This window comes from Carassius auratus, chromosome 23, assembly GCF_003368295.1.
Source record: "Carassius auratus strain Wakin chromosome 23, ASM336829v1, whole genome shotgun sequence".
Classification (NCBI taxonomy): Eukaryota; Metazoa; Chordata; class Actinopteri; order Cypriniformes; family Cyprinidae; genus Carassius; species Carassius auratus.
Window position 1 is genome coordinate 7,340,578 of NC_039265.1, and position 13,759 is coordinate 7,354,336.

At 34.6% G+C, this 13,759-nt stretch overlaps 1 protein-coding gene across 2 annotated transcripts in view; it reads left to right on the forward strand.

Annotated features, from left to right (window-relative positions):
- The first annotated feature begins 4,010 nt into the window (after positions 1-4,010).
- Positions 4,011-13,759, forward strand: part of plagl2 (pleiomorphic adenoma gene-like 2) — a 42,442-nt gene continuing 32,693 nt past the window's right edge. The window contains exon 1 of one of the 2 annotated variants that reach the window (XM_026199505.1): positions 4,011-4,258. The gene's annotated coding sequence lies outside the window, so the exon portion shown is untranslated. The remainder of the gene's footprint in view (positions 4,259-13,759) is intronic. The other variant, XM_026199503.1, reaches the window with a different exon arrangement.

The window sequence follows — 13,759 nt, forward strand, 5'->3', positions numbered from 1 at the left end:
CGACGCAAGACATTTTCAGAAACTTTTAGTAAAGTTACTTTTTATTCCTATTAGCTGTTTAGGTCATTTTCATAGAACCAATAATTGTTTTGTTTTTGTTTTTTCCTCAAAAAGAATGAACACAAAAAAATGTGTACAAATTCTTAACTTATATCTTAACAATGAACTTTGAATTCATGGTAAAAATAAGAATATCATGCATTGTACTGATGTGAAAATACGTCTGTTTGGAGAAACTTTCAGAATCATCTCTCCAGAAATTACCATCTTAAAATAAAGGAGCATCCTTGGAACCTTTTAAATGCAGAAAAATGTTCTTTGTATTAGAAAAGGTTTCTTTAGATTTTTCCAAATGTTCTTCAAAATGGTTCATTTAAGAACTGTTCACTGTAAGGCTCTTTGGGGAATCGAAAATGGTTCTTCTATGGCCTCACTGCAAAAACACCCTTATAGAGCCTTTATTATAAACAGTATTATCTTCACTGCTGCATATCATTCCATGATATTGGAATAGCATTGATTTTATTAGTCCATATGAGTCCAGTTCTTTCTATAGTCTTCTTTCCCTGAAAAAAAAAAAAAAGAAAAAACATTTTAAGAAGTTTAGAGGAATAGAAAGATTGTGAATCACTGCTTTGATATTTCTGTTTTTGTAGGCTTAGAACGTCACCTATTAACATATAAGATTATCTCTAATATGTAAAATTATGCCAGCAGTAAACTTTGAAAGATAGTTCTTATTAGGTGTTTTAAAAAGTTAATTTAAAAAAAAACTTTTTTTTTTTAATTTATTATTAATAAATATATACTTTGAAATGTGAATTCTTTTGTTTGGATAAACTTCCGCTGCTCCCCAGCTCGGTCTGCAGCACCCTCTCACCTTCACTTCACAGTGTGTGTGAAGTTTACCTGACCTTCTCTTCACAGTCCTCTGTGTGCTGTTTGGAGAAGTCGCCTCTGACCGCTGCACTCAGAGCAGTAATGCTTCAGATAATCTGAACACACAATATATCTCAGATGTTTTGACACCATGACAATGGCTTTAAGCAAGATATATGTCAGGGATCCTCAAATCTGGCCCACGAGATCCACTGTCCTACAGAGTTTAGCTCTAAACCTGATCAAACACACCTGAGCATGCTAATCAGTGCCTTCAGGATCATTAGAAAGTCCCAGGTAGTTTGATCAAATTTGGAGCTAAACTCTGCAGCGCATTGGCCACTGATACAGTATATGTCATTTAACCTAGAACCATAAAATCTCTGTTCTGTTCATCCCCAAAGTGTCACATTCTTTAAAGAAAATTGGCCACAATATATTTAAATAATTTTTAATTTAAGGAATTGCACATATTGTGATTTATTGCGAGTTTCTTCAGCAGAATATAGAATATTTTTGGTGGGCAAATCTGTAATTATTGTTCTGTAATTATGTTCATGCTGTTTAACTTAACTTTTAAATGATCTGATTGCTGTACATGCATCAGATATGCATCAAAAAACATCTTTAAACATTTAGGGGAATAAAAAAAATAGATGAACACATTTTCTCTACTTGTTATTTGATCAATGAGTAATTTGGGGTTCTTGCTGTGTCTTTTTTAATTGTATAAAAGCCCCAGCACCTAACCTTTAATCATCTCTTACCACACAGTGTATAGTCATTTGGGCTTTCCCTTTTGATCTTTCTTTCTTGTCTGCACACATAAGTCTTTTAAAATATCATTCATCCATTTGGTCTAAATTTAATGTGGTGTACAAACTATTACTTTTCCAAGTCTGTCACTCTGATTTGCATTGTTTGTAAATGATGCTGTGAAAACAAGTGCTTTATGTGGTAACATCTAAATGTAAAGATATTAGTTTAACTGAATTAATTTATTATGACTTAATCAGGGTTAAATTAACGGGGGTAATTATTATAAGACTTTTATTTTTTAGAGTCCTTTTAGCTTATTAGTAAAATCTCAGATCTTTTCATGTTCCTCTCAACCGACTGTTGGAGAGTCTTTTAACGAACACTTTATATACGTTTAGACCGGTTTTATGTTTCCTGTGTAGCCTATATATATATATAAATGTTGCTCGGAGAAAATGCATTTACTTTCAGACATTTAAATTATTTATTTTGAAGTTAAAAAACAATTTTATATTATTTTATATAGGCTAAGTGACTGTAAGGCATTAAAAGAGAACGGCTTAAAATAAACGTAGCATAGTATATATCTTTTGCACATGCCTGAGGTAAAACATCTCTTCATTTCAAACGATCTCGTGAACTTCCCCTCCAACTCACAAAACCCGCAACAATTCCGTTTCCAGCCTGATATTATCACCTCAAATTAGCATTCAATATCAAGACATTTTTGTATTGTTATTTTTAATATTACTATTATTATTTTTACAATTTCAAAACAAATCTCATAAATTCACATTCGGGACCGAGAAAGAAAAAGAAAGAAAGAAAGAAAGAAAAACTCCTGAAACCTTCGTGAATACATTTAATTTCACTCAGGTGCCAGAAGGTCTCCTGGAGGGTTTTCTTTTTCTTTTTTAAAATAAAAACTCGGAAAGGTTTCGCCCCTTTGCATTCAGCATGTCGAGAGGCTTATTGAAGACCCCTGCTCCCCCACCCCCCCTCTCTCTCTCTCTCACACACACACACACACACACACACACCCGCTGGTCGGAGGGGGTTGGGGTGGTGAGGAAACGGGCTGGTGTGCCCTGGAAGTGATTCTTCCCCCAAAACACAAGGTGAAACGGGACTATCGGAAACTACACGTGGGACCTGCCCTCTACATCTTTCATCAAATCAAACATTCGCTTCCGACGTATAACCACAAGGCTATTCAGTTCTCTAGCAGTATAAAATCGTACTATCTTAATAGTTGATTAAATATCTAAAGAGAAACTATTTTTTTGATAAACAATCGTTTGAGAATTAAATCTACCTGATCCGAATATTTAAGGACCATCCAAGATCGTTTGCTTGTGAATGACCTTGTTTATGCATGATGTGTCTTGATTTCTATCTGAAATAATTAATCAGTCAGAATGACTCTCAATGCCTTCCCCATTGAATCAACATCCTGTCAACAATTTAGTTTGATGAATATCTGCATTTATTGCAGCCTATTTTTCTTCCTTATAAATTTTTTTCTTCACTTGTAAATCTGATGGACATTGTAATACAAACATGCCATTTTCAGCAATAACATGTAGGCTAATAGATGAAAACTTTTAATGTTAGGGCTTTGACAGATCATAGTTTGTTTACTTGTGTATAACCTTTTGTCTTTCTATTTGATATATTAGATTTAAAGAACACTGTAAATAGACAATAACTACAATGTCCATTTTTTTTATTATATACAATGTAGATTTATTATGTAACATTTGTAAACCTAAAAAACATAAACAATAAATAAAGAATACTTCAAGAAACCTGCTAAAATAAGAAGCTAGGTTTTGTACAAAGGTTACACTGTAAAATGTTTACATACATGTTTCCATTCAACTTGCCACAAACAATTCTGCCATTCGACTCTGTTTTTTAAGTTTGCATAATAAATAATAATAGTCTAATATGTTTTTCGTGCAAAGAACTTAGCACTGCATTCTGGAACTACTTTGATTTTACTTGCAGCAAAAACAAGTTTAAAAGTTGAAATGTTAACATTATATATATATAGCCTATTAGTTAACATTCGAAAGAAACATCTTAACACCTTCATGCAAACCACTGATACTTCCTTCAAATTCAATTCATAACTGGAATTATTGGTTTAATTGCTTAAGACCGTATATTTAGCTTCAATAGAGATTAATCAAAAGAGACGTGACAAAATAAAGAGCTGCTTATTGACACCTTGCATTAAACATGCCTGCATTAAATAATTAAAAAACGCTATCGGCTGTCTCAGTCCTTTTACTTTCGATGCACATTCAGCGACGAGCCTCGTCGGCCCGCCGTTATCATTCATCAATCATAACGATAAGAAAACTACAAGCCCAAAAACACACACAACACGCGCGCGCGCGCACCAGTTTACCAGCCCCTGTGAAAAGTTTGTGAAAGTGGCCTGACGTCACACTCCCACAATGCTCGCGCGCCCCATAACTCTGCTGCTGCAGCCTGAGGAGCGCGAGACACTCAGGCCCCGAAAAAAGAAAAATTAGAGAAAAAAATTGGAAAAAATAATAAAACAACAGATCAAGAGGAGAAAGACCGGGGACGGTGGCGTGGGGCTCCCACGGTAGGTTTGCGCTTATTCGGTGCTGGAATGTGACGGCGGTTCCTTGTGAAATTGACTAATGCGGCGCTGGAAAGTTTTTGGTTGCTAGTTTTTTTTTCTGCAAGTCCTCATAATGTAGCTGCACGCTCTGATGTGTGCATGTTTTTTTAATGAGATCCCGATAATTAATGCAACTCTTTCGGCCGCCGATCGATATGACAGATGATACACGAGACCTTCATAGTAATAACACGGTTGATATTTTCTCGCGAGCCGACGTCATTTATTTTTGGCTTATTTTGTAAAACATCGTTGAGGCTCCGGGTATTTAATTTTTAATTGCACGTTCGCAAACTTCATCGATAAATACACGGCGGATGCATTTTGTTTACAAACCGATACTTTAGCATCTGATCGATCATCGGCTCGGCTGTGTTTACAGATGTTCAGTAGGACTTTGGAGCGAATCGTTGAATTTTAAGTAATTTCTGAAAATGTGCTGTGGACACACACGAGCTGAAGATCCGTTCCTGTTGAGTTTCAAACTCTTGGTTTATACAAACGCGTCTGTCTATGAATAGTTCACTGCTTGATTTGAGAAAATAACACTGGGCTGTAAATATACAACTATTTTAGGCTAGTTTGTCTCGAACTAGAACTCTGCCTCCATTGCTTATCTGTTGCTCGTCATTTGTTTGCCAGATCGGATGTTCTTGGGCGGATTGTGACTTTTCTATAATGCCTTCTTGTGTGAAAAACTGTTTGTTTGTGTATTCCTATCAAGAGGTACTCAACAAACAAGAGTGTCAAGCGGTGGGTTGAGGTGTGGGGCTCCTCGTATTAATGTTCATTTACATATGGCTTGGCTGGAGGGATGATTAAGCTGAGAATCACTCTCATTTATGTTCCATAGTGAGAAATCGGTGCACTTTGTGTCAACAAATTTAACCCACAAAATTGAAAAGAAGTTTGTGCATTCACTTTGAGTTTGATGAGTTTATTACACTTTTATAACAACTCTGAATTGAAGAAAATATTGTTACAACTGGTGCAGTTGAGGACAAATGGCTTCAGTTATAGACCGAAATGTGGTGTTAGAATGATAAAAACGTGTTTACACAGAAGAAAGCTCACTGAAATGGTTTAAGATATAAAAATAAAAGTCGTTTAAAAGTTCATTTTTGTTCTTTGGTCGCAGTTATGCTCATGAAATCTATTAATAATCCACCATTAAAGATCATCCCATGCACTAAACACCTGACATCTTTTCCCAAATACCTTAAACTATTAATCCCTCTTAACTGAAAACTTGAGTTTAACTACTGGTTCAAATATGGAGTGAAATCAAAGGCACAATGTGTTTTTTTTCAATATTTGTAACCTTTTTTTATAATGTTATTGATAAGTAAAATGCATTTGAAACACTTGAAATGTATTGAAATTAATTTCTTAAAACATATTTCTAGCATTGTTCATTAAAGTGGTTTAGGATATAGAAATTGTAATTCAAGTTAATTTGTCATTGCTTTTTTTTATAAGCATAACTGCGACCAATCTTTAAATCACCAGTCAGCATCATTTCAACACTATTCAAACACCTGTAGCCATGTGATACCTTTTTCTCAAATACCTAAAAATATTCATCCCACTAAAAGGAAAACTTGAGTTTAACTGGTGCTTTAAATATGGAGTGAAACCGAAGGCACAATGTGCAAGTTTCTTAGTTTATCAAAATGTTTTTCAGTATTTTTGATAATGTTACTAATAAGTAAAATGCAGTTTAAAACACTTGAAATGTATTGAAATGAATCGTTTAAAACACATTTCTAGCATTGCTCATTAAAGTGGTTTAAGGTATAGGAAATGTAATTAAAGTGAATGCCATTGCTTTTTTATATAAGCATAACTGCGGCAATCTTTAATTCACCAGTCAGCATGATTGCAACACTATTCAAACACCTGTAGCCATGTTTTATCTTTTTCTCAAATATACGCAGTGATGTTTGTGTTGTGCTAAAGTTATTGTTTTGTTGCTGTTTGCATTGAAAATAATCCAGATGAAATATTTCACTTTGGCTGGATTCATTGGATGTATGTGTTAAAATGGCTTTCTAACAGTGATTGATAAAGAACAGGCTGCAACGAGCTCCTGTTTGGTGGTTGTGCTCCATCATGGCCTTCCACTTCCACTGCCTCGAGCTACATAATAAGGAAATGGAAGTGAGATGGTCACGAGACAGTGCTTTTGTTATTGACATTGCATGTTGAAACGCATATTGTGATTTGTGAGAGCGTTTCGTTTTTCAGCATGGGCTTTGCTTTTGCTTTTGAGGATCTTTGCAAGGGTTTGACTGATTAAACCTCATTCATTTAACGTCAAGTGTTCTTGCGTGTTCAATTGTTCACTAGAAGAATTGAGAAATGGGTTTACAATATTTCTTTAAAATACTTCCAGCTCTTGATCCATCTCAGATGTAGTTGCATTTTGTTGAGCTTGTCATTTCTGGACACCTCATCAGGAGTTGTTTCAAACAGTTGTCTGCTTTGAGAGATTATTTGAGAGCTGTAGATGTTGTGGGACGTTTTAAACGAACGTTTCAGCGGTTTAATTTTCATGTGTTCTCTAAAAAAAGGCGTCTTGCATGCTTGATTCAGTGTGTGAGTTTGAGAGAGAGAGAGAAAGTGATGCATGTGCATCAAGGGGGGTTTCTCCTCTGAAAACATCCCACAATTCCATGCTCCTCGGTGGGTAACAGGCTGATTATCATGAGAAAGCACATCAGAGGGGTTAATAGGTAGGACAGGCTTTGGAGAGCACAAACGCTACTTAATACCCAGTGTAGAATGGGGATCAGCCCTCATCTGAGTCCTTATATCCTCCACTTACAGCATTGAGGAGTGAACAGGGACAATGCTGTGCCTGAGATATGCACCGAGTTACATTAAAATAGCTATTTATTTTGCATTATGATTTAAGTGTTCTGTGACAGTAATATGGGTTTGTGGTTCAGTCGATGAGTTTGTTTGTACTTGCTGTCGTGAGCATATTATATGTGCTTGTGTTGTGTCTAAAATGTCTGAATGTCTGAAATGGGCACTGGGGAGTGTTTTTGTGGGCAGTATGAACAGTAGCTGGTTACTAAGTCTCCCCATAAAAAAGGGAGGAGAGAAAGAGAGAGATAAAGTCAGGCCAAGTTCACAAGGGCATTATAACTCCTCCGAGTGCCTTAACACCAGATTTGATTCTTATCAAAAAATAATGTGTGTCAGAACTGACAGAAACGTGAAGAATCGTTCGTTCAGGATTCAGGTTTGGAGCGCCTGAATGATCGGAGAAACATTATTAATAGCAATCAATTAAAAACAGTGTATTGCATGTTAAATTGTATTATAGATATCAATTAGTATAGTGAGTTGTAGAAATGAACTTTATATGCTATACAGTTTTACTGTGTTTAAAAACCTTTTTGTTTACTAATAAATGTTTTTTTTTATTATTGTTGTCACAAATGGTTTTTTATTAAAGTACTTTTAAAGTTCTTTTTCACATAGAATTTGTTCAACTCAGCAGAGAGGGTAATGTTATAGTTACAGCCAAAATATTAAGATTGATAATAATAATGTGTACAACAATAATAATTTGATGACGTGCTATTGACAAATATTTTAGTCTTTTGCTCTCAAGATATTGTTCTTGATTTGATTTGAATTATATTGTGTTGATTTAAATGAAAACATTCTCAGAAACTGATTTGAATCAGTTTGGATTGTACTGTAAAAAATGTTTTGAGATAACCCGAAAAATGTGCTTCTTGTGATAACATGTAAATTAACTAGGGCCGGGACTCGATTAAAAAAATTAATCTAATTAATTAGAGGCTTTGTAATTAATTAATCTGATCATTTTAATCGCATATAAATATTTGACCTGAGAACAGTGAGAAGTAATTTTTTTTCACATGGATTTATAGTATACCATTGAATAATGACTGAATACATAAGCTTAAACAACAAAATATTGTTTATTTTTGTTCAACCAAGTCTAGCAGACCAGTGCAATTTTTGCCATTAAGTGTAGCAATAGCCTATTTAGAAACAATTTAGAAATAGTACATTTCAGAAATTCAGGAAGCTTTTAGTGCTGGAACCTTCTGTAAAGTGTTTTTTTAAGTAAAACACAATACTGTCAATTACATTCAGAACATTGGAAACACTGACTACAAACATCTCTCTGTTGCTTCAGAGGCCATAACATACTAAGTCCAACTCTGAATAACCTTGGCCAAAACAATAAAGAGTTCAACATAAACTGCCAGTTGCACCAACAAAATAATACATAGTTCAACATAAAGTGTAAAGTCCACGCTAGCTGCTATATGTTTTGCGTTGAGATGATACTTGAGGCTCGATGCGCTGCAGTGATATGCGAACGCTAGTTGGTGCTTCAGTATAATCGGTCCGCCGAAACTCATCCAGTGAGAAAGTTATAAAAAATGCGGGAATTTTTTTTCTGTAATTAATTAATCTTAGTTAACGCGTTATTTTTTGTGTAATTAATTAATCTCAGTTAACGCGTTAAAGTCCCGGCCCTAAAATTAACCAATTTGATTGTAACCAAAAATATTCAAAAATATATGACAATAGTTTTAATACCATAAAATATTCTAAAAACAATCTAATTCAGATTTAGAAGGTAGAAAAGTCAGCTAGCTTCTAAAAGTAAAAGTTGTGTTTTCTTGTTTTTACAATGTGGAACGTCATAAATCGAACGGTTTATTAGTCAGAAACGACTTATTTAATGCTTTGTTCCAAACTGTTTATCATCTTTACACTTTGACTGAAGTATTTATTTTTAGCTCCCTCATCAATCAGCGTTTGATATAGAACAAAGGGAGAAGATACAACTATAAGAAAGGAAACCAAATAAAGTTTTCAGGGTCTAAACAGAACAGCGTTCAGAGCGGGTATGAAACAGTCATCTCAGCAATCACAAATCCAAGCTCATTAATTGCATGAGAAAGCGCCAGCAATCGAACAAACAATGAATGATAGAAAAGTAACCCACACTTAAATAATACATCTGTAAGTACACACTAATGTTTTTGACGCAAAACAAGTCCAAACACAAAGTACACATGCCACACACACTGCAACCAAGTCGCACACGCACAAGAGAAGAGTGTCTTTTTTTCTTTTTGGTGGCGTGCATTCTGACTGCACTTGCAGTATGCTGCGCCTTTAGATAGTGAGAAGACGCTAGATGTTTGAAATGCATAGCGCCACTGTACACGAGTAAAGCTGAGCTTTTGAAAGCAGCCAGCCAGGTGTGGCTTTTCAAGGCTCGAGTCTATCCATCACTGAACACCACTTATGCTGCAACCCCTCCTTCTCTTCCTTCAGATCCCCCTCGGCCATTTTTCCACCCCAAAGATGGGTCTTCTTCCCCTGCGAGCTACTGTCTCTCTGCTATCTTTGCTGTGAATTTATTGTCCTGCTTCAGGAAATGTACTGTACTGTTACTGTGCAGTAAATCTGTAATGTCTTTTTTCATGTGATTACATCACTGTTAAGAAACACGTTCTAATGGATTGTTCAAATATAAAATAGACATAAATGATAAAATAATAAATGATATTGGAAGCTCTCTAGAAATTATAGAAATGATCCCACATTGTATTAAACAGGTCTCCTGCGATTGCCACATTAAAAAGCTATTTCTATCTAACCCTCAAACTGTAAGAATTAGATTTAGATAAGTAATACTGAAGTTTGGTTTTCTGTTGCATCTTTCAAGTGACAAGCACAGAGTTGAATCCAAAAATAAAAGAGTCAAAAGGTTTACATGAGAAATTGAGTTAGTAAGAGAAGTAAAACCAAGAAAAATGAGATTTAAGCACTCGTTTATTCAGAGCAACATCATCCAACAGCGACACAAGGAAGATTCAGAGGAGGACTCGTCAGTCTTTTGAGCTTGTTGTGTTTAAATAGTGAACTACAGCTGTGAAAGTCACATGACGAGAGGCGGTACTTCTGTGTGGCTGTGATTGGCTGATCACACTGTTAATTAGATAATGCACACCTACTGTTTCTGGCTGGCTGCTTCACAAATGAAAGCCCTACTTTTTACTCACATCTCAAATGGCAAATACAAATAAGCATAATGTTGCGAACTGTAATATCCGTATACAAGTGTCAATTGGTCAGTGAGGGCACGGATTGTGACTGTATGAGAAAACAAACAATCAGAAACAGTCATATGGAAAAGATGTGAAATAAGATCAAGTTTATGAACCTCAAACGGTTACCGCAGCGCTCGCAGACACACAGTCATGTACGGAGAACCCAAAAGACCTTGAGCCTGATTAGATGACTCAGTCAGAGAGGAAAAAGAAAGCTGCATGACGAGGGAGAGAGTCACAGAAAACATGTATCATTCATGTGGTCGTTTGAGTTGTGTCCCGCACATATTAAAGGCACCTGTAATGAAGAGAGAGGGTTTGTTTAGTTACAGTGTGTAAGTGTTGGTCAGAAGTATAGTTATCCAGTGAGGTGTCAGGTGATCACAGGGCGATAATGCAAGTAAAGAAGGAAAATTAAAGTTGATTAGTATAATTGAATCAGTAATCATATAATGAGATATCATTTCTTAATTTTCTTCACTAAACATTAACTACAACTATTAAGTTAACTATCAGCTGAACTGCACAGAATAAGGAAAGACCATTTAATTATTTACAACGAAATGGTCACATTTTAGATCGGGGAGCAGTTAACTAACTGTTGCCTCATTAAACTCATAATTTGCTGCTTATTAATAGTAGGTATAGTTTTTAAGTTTTTGGATCTAAAATATGCTCATGCAGAATAAGGCATTAATATGTGCTATTATATATAAATAAACAGCCAAAATGCTACTAATATGCATGTTAATAAGCAAGTAGTAAATAGTGAGAATTGGTTCCTAAACGAAAGTGTTACTGAAAAAAATGTATGCGCTACAGTTGAGCCTTTAGTCTTAAGCAAAGTACAATTAAGAAAAGTATTTACCGGTACTTTTAATACTTAATATATTTCGTATTGTTTGTATTTATTATAGTTTTATGCTATAATGAGTGGTTCTAAACCAATGGTCTTTTTTTTAAATGAGGTCCTCATCTAAATTTATATATATATATATATATATATATATATATATATATATATATATATATATGTGTGTGTGTGTGTGTGTGTGTGTGTGTGTGTGTGTGTGTGTGTGTGTGTGACCCTGGACCACTAAACCAGTCTTAAGTGTGTTAATTGAGATTAATACAGCATCTGAAAGCTGAATAAATAAGCTTTCCAGTGATTTATAATTTATTAGGCCAATATTTGGCCGAGAACTTTTTGAATATCTGGAATCTTAAGGGTGCAAAAAAATTTAAATATTGAGAAAATAACCTTTAAATTTGTCCAAATGAATTCGTAGCAATGCATATTACTAATCAAAAATTAGGTTTTTATATAATAATGTTAGGAAATGTATATGATCTTTACTTAATATCCTAATGATTTTTGGCATAAAAGAAAAACCGATCATTTTGACCCATACAATGTTTTTTTGGCTATTGCTAAAAATATACCCCAGCGACTTAACATATATTTATCATGTTTCATATTCTCTCTTTTTCTTCTCCTCCTTCAGCTGCTCCCATTAAGAGATGCCACAGCAGAAATATTATATTTTATATTATTCATATCTATTGTATATTTCTTTAAAAGCAAAGCTCAGTTTGTTTGAGTGTTTTCATATTTATTTTCATCGCTTGGTTTTAACATTGAACACATCAACCGTTAAAGGTCTAAAATTATTTTTGTAGTTGTTTCTTGTTTAAACAAGGCTTTTACCTAAGATATGCCACAAACCTTCTTTTTCTTTGCAAATTTGAAGAACAATTTTCATCAAATTAGTGTATATAAAATGCGATACATTTATTTAATGTTTTGCGATCATAGACGCTCATGATGTTTTCTGGGGCTTTATGAATGCATCTGCACTCTTTCATTTGGTCAATAAAGGACAGTTTCTGGTGAATGTTTTCTTATTAATCCTACCCTCATTTACTTTGTGACGCTCTATAAATTGGCTTTATGGTTCTGGATCTCTTCCCACTGCTCTTCATTGATGTGTGTGTTTGCACATTGGTGTTTTTACTCCAAGTCTTCATGCTGGCATAATTTGGCTTCCCGACGTGGGACATGTATGCAAAGTGCATGTTTGTGCGAGGCAGCATGGTTTGTGAAGATGAATTTGTGCTGATTTGATGTGAGTTTGATGGAGAAATGTTTCCTGGCAGCACATGAGAGCGAGGTGCTTGCCGTCTCATTGTGTGCGGTCAGGTGTGTGGTCCAGCGAATCCATTGTTACGTTTTCAGCTGCAACCGGGAGGAGAATCGCTTGAAACCCTTGATGTCGGTATTCACTCACAAAATATATGAGTGGAGAACGAAAGAAAAATAATGAAATGAAGGGAATCATGTATCGTGATGTGACTGCTTTATGTTCATGCATAGTTCTAATGCTCCTTCACTATCTCTGTTACACTTACACAGACATAATTAGCAAATAAATTAAGTCTGTTTATGCTTCACTTCTTTCACTTGCCTCTCTCTCTCTTATGTAATTTCTACTTTATTGGCATAATTAGTTTTTATAAAAATGAGCAAAAATGACAAGCACAGTAAATATCTAAAATCATATAAAATCAGTCTATCATTAAAATGTAGTGATGGGATAAAATGAGGTACCAGATAGTAATGATAATTAAAATAGAAATAACTAAACTGTACAGAGGTGTTTAGGTTGCTTCAAATATGTTTGAATAAGATCTAAATTAACTTGTTATAAGTCAGAAATGACTATGACTGAATTTAAGAAATATAAATTTCTCCTTAATGCAACTACTGCACATTTTGAAAAAATGCATTAATGTAAATAAAAAAGGACAATAAAGTAATGCGAAATTAATCAGTAATATTTAATATGAAAAGTATTTTTTCAAGGGTCAGAAAAGGTAGAAATACAATGTGGAAATTTCAGAACTGCATAAACAAATAATAATGCAATAAAAAGATACTAAGTGCACTCATCGATAACCTGAATGCCATGATTCATGATCAACAGTATTCAAGTCAAATATAAAATGTAATATGATTCAAAGTAGTAGAAATTGCTCGGGGTAACAACTGCACGTTTTCAGAACTGCATTACAATGAAATAAAAACACAATACACACTCAGCAACACCTGTTGAATGCCTCAATCAACAACTGCACCTTTTCAAGACTGCATGCGATAAAATAAAAACTGTTCTAATAAAACATAACTTAAAGTGCACAGTTGAAATCTTATTTTGTATTTTCAGAAAGGTTGCAGCTCAAATCTGAGGTTGTCTGCAGGCAGATGCTCCACAGTAACACTCATCATTGATGCTTTTCCAAAAATCTTAAAAAATATGTGGTCTCTCTCTCCCTCTCTTTCCTC